This window comes from Amphiura filiformis, chromosome 13 (genome assembly GCF_039555335.1).
Source record: "Amphiura filiformis chromosome 13, Afil_fr2py, whole genome shotgun sequence".
Taxonomy (NCBI): Eukaryota; Metazoa; Echinodermata; class Ophiuroidea; order Amphilepidida; family Amphiuridae; genus Amphiura; species Amphiura filiformis.
In genome coordinates this window covers 65899663-65909860 of record NC_092640.1, presented here as the reverse complement: position 1 = coordinate 65909860, position 10198 = coordinate 65899663, and positions in this window count along the sequence as shown.

Sequence of the window (10198 nt, the reverse complement as noted above, 5' to 3'; positions counted from 1 at the left end):
AAGTGTTGATGAAGTACAGTGCGTTTCAAAAATAAAAAAATTGAAATTTTTACCTGAATGTGACCGTAAGAAAGGCTCTACCATTGTCTACTATTAAACCATATCTACACGGATGGTTAATTGTCACTGTACGAATATTTTATCTCGACACGTACGTGACAGTGAGGCACGTTAAAATAGCCCCTGGATTATGTGCCCATTGTTTCTAAATACAAACATATAGTTCTCTTATTTCAAAAAATTATTGATCTGTCCAAGATTATCTTGACCTGTCTAAGATTTATTATCTTGACCTAACCAAGATTATCTTGACCTGACCAAGATTATCTTGACCGGACCACGATTATCATGTAGGTAGTCCAGTTAAAATATGAAATCACCCACCAGTAATTGCAACAGAAGCCATTTCACATGCGTCCATCTCCCAAAAGCTCACACAAAAACATATCTAAAATCCCCGACTCCAAGTATTGGAACAGTGCCTAATATGCACAAATCCAAAATGGCCACTTATGCAGGTGGTAACATTTCAGAGCTGGCCAAATCTTGTTAAAAACCATACCAATGTATTCCACTCTTCATATTAAGGATTAGAAAAAATATAGTTTGACCTATTTCCGATATACCGAGTTTCTATCGATGAACCAAGTTTTTGCGATTAAAAACGTACCGGTAGTTTATCGATCAAAAAACATTTTTTTGTTCGAAAATACAAGTTAAACCTAGATTATCAGCGAGAAACCGTGTTTATTGATCAAAAAATCAGTACAGTCAAATATGAACATCAATTCAGCAGCCAAGAGATCAACTGATAAAAAAAAGTATTATCTACAGAAAGCATGAAAACTTGGAACAAATCGAACATTGAATTTTTCATTATCTGAACCCACTTAGCAAGGAGAACAATTTGCCTCAATTTTTACGAAAATTTGAGCAACTTTGACTTTTGACTCATACACAACAAGCAAATCCACCTGTGACCTTTTGTGCCCCGTAACTTCTTGACGATAGGTCGTGTACGCATAAACATTACATTTCTTGGATTCGTGGGGCCAGACAAATAATTTGACATGTTTGAAAGTGTAATAATTGGAATAAAATAAATGTTTGCCAGGTTGTGAACTTGAGACCCACCCAACACTTCTTTTATTCGTCGATTTATATTCCGAATTGTGGCAACTAATTAAGCCGACCGCGATGCATCATAGTTTGCCTGACAAGAGGTAGAAGGTTGGATTTGAGGTGCATGAGCTCGGCTTAGAGTATTTAGAATATCAAATGAAAGTTCATACTAGCACCTATGGGCACCTTCAGACGTGTAACGATGTTAACCTTTCATACATGCTTCACACCTAACTCGTTTTGTTTACACACTCCATGCAAGTATTGAATCCAACATAAACTGTCATGTCGTGTAGTGAATAATGATACATTGTAAGTTAAACTGAACGTTGACCGACTGAGGGCAGCAGTGTAAATCCACCACAGAAGTAACTCATAAATTATTTGAAATCCACCCACTGATACAGTTGTTGAGTATTCTTTGATTTACATAGAACATCATTTTGTTTAATATGTAAATGATGTATATAAATGCAGATGTTGCACGTTCCTCTCGTTGTTATATACGGTACAATTTTTTTATCCTTAGGCCTATAGCCACTAATGATATTTATTCATTGCAAATTTAAAGTACAGCTATCCGATTTGGAAAGTCATTTTGTCATGTAAATAACGTACTTTAAATACAGATGTTAACGTTTTCCTTTCCTTATTCTTTCAAAGTTTATTCTATTGATTATTTTTGTTATTAAGGAAAAGACTATTGCACTCCGCGCCAGTGCAATAGTCAATTTTCCATTGTACTAACGCAAAGCTACCATGGCAACCCTGACATACGCGTGCGTATAGCGACCGCGGTGACCACCTCGACTAGCCAATTAGGCCACAAAAATGATTGCTTGCCTTGCACTGACCGACGACCCAAAATTGGGCCAAATCAGGGTTGCCCTTTTAATATTTTTTTAGTTTTAAATTTATAATTTTAACGTTTTGTTGTTACTTTTTCTGTGTCTAAAGACCATTTTAAAGCTCATGCATCAATGTTTCCAATAAACGTGGAGTCTTATGTCTGTAAGTATGCAGTCGTTTTAATTGCGTATTGCTAATTGCTTATTGAAGGTCTGAAGTGAAGTATTTATGTATCTTTCCACATGACCAATGTTCATTGCCTACAGGTCTATACAGTAGCGAGTCATTAAAAAATATATTTTTCCGACCGACCCACCTATCCCAAAAATCCCACTGGAGGGCAATCAAACTATTTTTTTGGCCTTATACACATGTTATAGGTGTTGGTGCCGCTTCAAAAATTATAGCTTATTATATGAATATAATGATTTATATAAAAGAAATACTGAATGTTTTCGTTCAATGGAAAGAATATGTTCATTCGGCGGTGAAATATGAACCGTTCCATTTAACTCGGCAAAGCCTCGTTGAATGGAACAGACGGTTATGCCTATACATGGACTAACGTGAGTACGATTGCTAAATAAAAATAAATATACGTGTATGGATATTTGGAAAAGAAAGTGCATGCTAGTATAATTATAATACTAGAAATCCAATTTATATTATGAGACGAATTTATGAAAAAGGGATAAGTAGCATACAATTCCGTTTATTTGAGAAAATAAAGATTACCATTAATTTACAGCCTGTCTCAAAAAAATTGTGCAAGTGAAAAGCGCCCTCTGTGGCAATTAGAAAATACCGTTGTAACATAATGCTTACATCGATGTCAAGGGCATAGTCTTAGCTCTCAAATACCGTTTAGTCTGTTCAATTTGCTTGTTTTAATCTCGAGATATGCTTACTTAACAACGAAAGGGTAAAATAACAATTGTGCCACTTTTACTATATAGGAAGAGGGCTGATATGTAAATCAATGATAACATAAGTTTATCAAGAGTTCCTTCGTGAAATCAAAAGAATGCATCAATTACACAACAATACAAAATTGTTTTTAATGTTTTATCATGATAAAGGTATAATGATTCCCTTTTCCTCTTACGACAAATTAAACGATAAATAAATATTTCACATTCTGCTGTAAAATTAAATACGTGTGCATGTCAATGATTTTACCATGGTAAATACTGTTCTTTTTGTCATTCAAGACATGTTAAAAGACAAACAAATATTACACACTTATGGGTTAATGAACTTTGAAAGTTCATGAAATTTGACAAATTAATGAAATTTGACAAAATAATGCACGCGCGCTGGTGTTGATGCGTCTAATGCACGAGCCTCGAAGGGAGAAGTGCATTAGACGCATCAACATCAGCTATCATTGATTTACATGTACAGCCCTATACCCTAGTAAAAGTGGCACAATTGTGATTTTACCCTTTCGTTCTTAACTAAACATATCTCGAGATTAAAAAGAGCAAATTGAACAGAACAAACGGTATTTGAGAGCCAAGACTGTGCCCTTGACGTTGATGTAAGCATCATGTCACAACGGTATTTTCTAATCGCCAAAGAGGGCGCTTTTCACTTGCACAATTTTTTTTGAGACAGGCTGTATACATGTAATTGTGTTTTTTTTTCCAATTTAAGTTCCAAACAACATGGGGTGTTGTCAAAGAACATACGGGTACTAAAATATAAGTTCATCTAATAATTAACCAAAATTGTTTGGTTTTTGTTACTGCGCGCATCAATTCACCCATTGCACGGTTCCGCCATATGCGAGGAGAGCCTCGATCTGGCAGCATGCATGAATGGGAATTGAACCAGTCATATAACATTGCATGAAGTTACGTAATACTTCCTTTCATGTCTATTGCCAGTTCGAGGCTCTCCCCGCATATGGCGGAACCGTGCGATAGACGTATAAAGTTCCCACTTAAATTAGGTTAAACGTTCGTCTGTCACGCATAATGTTGGTTCCATACTTTCGGCTCTTTCCACTAAGCGGCGTGACGCTTCATCCTGCCGCTTGCATTTATTTGCAAGCGGCAGTTACCAAGTGATACGCCGCTGACTCTGAAAGCCAATGTGACCGCTCTGTGCTTGAGTTGAATTCAACTCGTGGCGATCTACCGCTAGCGTTTCTGGTGCGACTGCGCAATGAAACAAAATATATATCTAATTTAAAGAAAATAATATATACTAAAATCCCGAGCTATTAAAACTAAAACAATCAACTTGTTTGCATAACGTAGGACCGTTTTTGGACGAAAACACGCAAGCCAAACTCAGGTTCATTCTGCTTTGGAACTGATCCCAATAGAAACTTTGGAACTGGATGGGGCGGTAAGTTTACTATAAAGCAAAGTTTGCCAAATGCATTAAGTTCATTTTATTAGTGTTGTTGCGGAGCATCTCCCTCGCGATTTGCACCAAGTTACTACTACATGAAGCAAATGAAATGAAAGAGATACTTGACAGTCAAATGTAGCAGATATATATAAGTGATCATGGTGTGCATATTTGCTCGAAGGAAACTAGCTGATTGCGCTGGGAAATAACAAATTGGGAAAAATTAAATTAAATATTATATTATACAAACTTCATTTTTCTTTGGCGAAGCAGCAGAATGTATTAGAAAAACGCACAATACCGTATGTGGTTCTGAAGGAATTGAGGAATTTTGTTTCACAATTAGCTATACCATACGGTATTGTAACGCAGGTAATAATAACCCTAAACTGGACTTGAACAACTCGTGTATAAAAGAATTTCGAAATGTTTCACTGCCATCTGCTGAGAAATTTACTCCTGCAGTTTCTTGGGTCCCATCGTTTAGGCACTCGTGTCCCAATAGCTAGATACACCGCGTCATCATCCCTATACCTTCGTGTCAGAAATTACCATGATAGTAGGGCGAATCCACTAGTTCTTCAACAGCCACGCATGGCGAGTTTGTTCGAGATAGGCCAATCGACTCAGGCTAAGTACACCACCGGTTACAATTAAAAATACCCGCTTTTCCCAATTACGAATGCAGCGTTGCTATTTATCAGTTAAACTTACTAATTTTACGATCTGCGCATGCTCATTATCCTCTTTAACGTTGCGAAATGAAGAAAACTCGATTTTTCGTAAGTTTTTGTTTTCAAGACGCAAGTTGGGTTTTCAATAAGGCACAGTAACGCCTATCATATTCTTTCAACTTGACTTACTTACTTGACTTATATGCACAGGCCGGTGTGGCCCTTTGCGCTCTGCCGAGTAAGCCTCTTCCATTCAGTTCTGTCTGTTGCTTGTGTCTTTGCTTCATGTGGGGTCATTCCCAAGTCCCTCTGAATTTGGTCCTTCCATCTGGTTGGTGGACGACCTGGTGGTCTGTTTTTGTTGAAGTCATTAATGTAAGCTTGGTGGGGAAGCCGATGTAGAGGCATCCTGAAGATGTTCCCAGCCCATTTCAAACGTCTCCGGCAGATAACATAATTGATGGAGCTAGTGAAGTTGAGACTCTGTCTGATGGAATTGTTGCGGATTTTGTCAAGTAGGGAAACTCCAAGCATTGCCCTAAGGCATCGCATTTCAAAGACATCCAATCTGTGTCGATCGGATCACGTAGCGCCCAGGATTCAGGTAGATGCTTACTTTCAGCGATCTGGTGATGTCATGGTTAGACCAGATGGTATTTTTCAATCTACCAAATGCCCAGGCTGCCAACTTTGTGCGACGTTTAATATCCTCTTCTACTGAGGGCACACTGCTACCCAGAAAGACAAAGTTATTTACTTTGTCAATGGGCATTTGGTTCAGCATGATATCTCTTGGATCGTCAGACATGATCTTGCATTTTGCTGGGTTAATTTTCATTCCCCAGCTGCTGCATGCTTTTTCCAGTTCATTAGTGGAGATTTGCAGGTTCTCAAAGTCCATATCCATGAGTGTGGTGTCATCTGCATATCGGATGTTGTTAATGCACATGTCACCCATCTGCACACCTGAGCCTAGATTTTGGATGTCCTTCATGACAAACTCCAGATATAGATTGAAGAGGCATGGTGAGAGAAGACATCCCTGTCTTACACCAACTAGGACTTCAAACCAATCGGTGATCTTACCATTTACCACAACTGAGCATTTGGTTTGCTCATACATTTTTGTAATGAAGTTCAACAGTTTGGTGTCTACTCCTACTGAACGCAAACATTTCCAAAGGGCCTCCCTCCATATGGTGTCAAATGCTGCTTTGAAGTCTACAAAGTTCCAGTGTATTGGAATTCGTCTTTCATAGATTTGGCGTACTGTAAATACCGCATCTGAGGTGCCTCTGGAACTCCTGAACCCACACTGTTCCTCTTTCAGATGGATATCTACAGTCTGTTGTATTCGGTTAACAACCATCCTACAGAATACTTTTCCCGGGATTGACAGGAGGGTAATAGCTCTGTAGTTGGCTGGGTCCAGTTTGTCGCCCTCTTTGTACACCGGGGTTATTAGACCTTTACTCCAGTCTTCAGGGATTTTTCCTTCAACCCAGGCGGTGTTGATGATCTTCAACAACATTTGTTTCAACATGGGTCCTCCTGCTTTCAACACTTCTGCTGAAATCTTATCCCAACCACACGCTTTGTTGTTTTTAAGCTTCTTGATGGCCTCTTCAACTTCATCTACTAAATACTGCAGTGCAGTGACACCTGACTTTTCAGATGAAATATGAAACCGAGGCGCCCTCAATTTGCACTTAAATATATAGTTTATAAAATAAAAAACTACCACAAAAAATCAGAAAAAGATGAACAATTTGATAAAGAAGAGAAAATATAAGTTTAAAATAGCTAAACTATTTATGTGTATATAAGTGTGATGGCTGTTGGTATTGTAAAGGTCTAGAATTGAAAATTATATCATGTTTTGTTAGAAAAGGCAGAGGGAGGTTACACTGACTGTATTGAACAGTTGTGTTATCGAGTTACGTCAGCCAATCAGCCTGCCTTCGATACCAATCAGAGAGTAATTATAATAATACTGTATATGCGAACCGTGGTGACAAAACCAGGAACAAGTCGCATTTTTTACATTTCATGATTTGACTAAAAATGTAAGCACGGGACAATGAGATTTAAAATGGTTAATTTTGTAAATGATACCTTGATATTTTTGCCAAATTGATATTCTAAGTTATGGGCTAATTAGTTTCATGCTTCACATAGGATTGAATAGGGATTATCATAGTTCAACTGTCAATTATTGATTAAATAAACCTCTTTTTAATAAGTGCTTTCAAGGATTTGCAAGTCCATTTAGTCCTAAGGTCAAATACCATGAAATTCCAAAATTTGATTTTTTTTTTATGGGAATGCCATCTTTAAAGGCCTATAACTCAAAATCATGCCTGGCGACTTGTTCCGGGTTTTGTTGGAGCTGGTCACATACCGTAAAACCTCGTCTACCAGCATATAGAGTGCTTCTGATGAAAGCTAAATTAATCCCGGTGCCATTATGGAGTTTGAGCAAATAAATGACAGATCCAAGCATATACGAACAAGTATTATTGTAAGACCAATAATTTGTATTGGCATATTTATGCTAGTTGCATATGAACTTACCTTTCATCAAAAACACTATAATGCTTGTAGACGAGGTTTTTCGGTATATGTTTTCCAAGACTAGACATTGTGGGCTACAATTTGTAAAGGAAATATCGGCATTATTTCCCTGCATTATATGTTGTATGCCTTTCTCCTGTTTAAAGGCTCTGGTTCCAGTGGAGATAAATGCTCTAATACATATCGTGGTACTTTTGCTTTTTCTGAACCTGAGACTGCTGCACTAAGGTACGCATGCATGACCTTCAGTTTTACTTTTGCGTTATTTGACCCCATGTTGCATTCAGAGAAGGAATTTTGATCGTGTTCTACTAAAATCAAATTATAGCTGATATCACTAAAAGCCATATTGTAACATTTGGTAACGAGGATGCCGTCAAAGTCTGAGAAATCCGATATTTTGAATAAAACACTGCGTGTGGGACGGTCATAACACCTCAAGTTCGACGGAGTGGCTTGCATTGGCGACATTTGCGCTGGTATTAATTAGAGATTTTCTTTGTATTGTCTCATCTGTTTGGACCAAAAACTGCAACTGTCACATTATGCATTGACATGTTCAAATGATTGGCATTCCACTCAGGTGATCATGAGCATTCTTCAGAGTACATACAGGGAGAGTTAAAGAAAGTGTAACAGGGCAAAGAATCCATCTTCATTTTAGATTTAGGTTTAATATTTTCTCAAGTATTAAGTAATGTTAAAAAGCAAGGAAGAAACTGGCCTACGTTTTTGTAAGATCATCAAACTAAATTCCTTCAGCAAGTTAATAAAATTCATGTTCACTAAAGGATACAATCGTTACCCTCTGTTTGTCCTTACGGGAATGCGGAAAAATATCTATGGCCTGATAGCGTATTCCATTAAGCCTACAGCACCAGCAGTAAATATTTCCTAGTAGAATAGAATGCACGTGTTAATGTGTTGGCTTGTATGAGAATCGGATTTTAGTTATATTAACAACTGAGATACTTACCGATGGGGTATAATATAATATGTTGTCAATACTGCGGTTAAAGCGCCATATTGTGCTAGTTCAGTTTATAACATAAGATCGTTTACCATGGCTTCATATGAGTATTTAATTTTAGATCCCGGTTTTGAGTATTGTTTGAAAGTATGTTTTCTTTACGAGTTGATGGAGCAACATTCTTCAAATGTATTGGGTGGGTTATCAATGAAGTGTTTCTCCGTTGGCTAAACGTAATATTGTAAGACTCAATTGACATTTGGCGCGGACTGGGAGGTCAATTGTCGATTCGCCACGCCTTTGTGCTTCTTTCACTACTTATAAAACATCGGCAGCACTGATTGAGCGAGATGGGTTCTAATGAGGTTTTCTTGAGGGGTCAAATAGATGTGCAGGTAATATTTTACAAAAATGCTCAGACATAGGTTCGCAACATACCCATGTTTAAGCATTTCTCGCAAATAATATAGCGTGTTTGACCGGTACATTTCCGTATGCTGAATGCCGACAATTGCGTTAGCATATTTCTTTTCCAATTGTTAGTAGGGCCTAGATCAAACTGATTTTTAGACCCAATCATGTAGCCTAAGTGCTTAAAGTATTTCATTCTAGAGAATTCGTAGCCGATTTGGGTGGTGGAAGCGGTGTTGCCATGTACATTGATTATCACGCCTACAGCCAATACTGGATGACACCTTATGGATATACCATGTCACAAGCTGCTAATTACAATCAGCAGGTAATATCATGCGACTTTATTTAATAGAAGATCTTTAACTTTTTCCCAGATAATGCACATTTTAAGCCTTCTGCTTGATTGGGCTGTAAAAGCTTAGTTTGACCTGTCAAGACTTTAAAAGAAATGCTGGGTCAGAGTTTCTTTCCCAAAGTATATCGTGAGATTTTAATCTCGGCAGCACTCTACAAAAAGTGTTTGCCATCCTCTGGTCCCCAGGGCCGGGGGTGCATTTGATATGTGCATAACACCCATAGAAACCATAAAACACCACAGTGATAACCACGGCGCATGCATGAATCCCACGGGATGAGATGAAGCAATCACCCTAAGTGCTATATGTGTTTGGTTTTGTAAATCGTTGTCTTGCGTGCAGCCCTGCACCGTACATGCCGTATCCGGGTCAACTTTGCGGACCTTGGCACATGACCTAGGCATTTAGATACAATCTTTGTTGCTTTTCCTTGTATGCATTTTGCTTCCTGGACAACTTGGTGTATTATTGCATTTTACTCCAATATGATTGCATTTTAACCATGTTACGTGTTTCCCCTTAGTATACTGCTGCCCAGGCTGCCTCTATCGCCCTAAGGGCCGTACACGGGACAAGATACAGTTATGGTTCCATCATTGATATCACGTGTAAGAAGATAACAAAAAAGGGGAAATATAGTCAATATTTATTGATTGATTGATTGATTGATTGATTGATTGATTGATTGATTGATTGATTTACTTACTCACTTACTTACTTACTTACTTACTTACTTACTTACTTACTTACTTACTTACTTACTTATTTATTTATTGTAGATTAAATTATTTTTATATAATCATTGATTATTTTATTGATTTACTTATTATTTATGTATTTCTTTCTTTCTTTATTTCTTTATTTTATAATTCAATAAT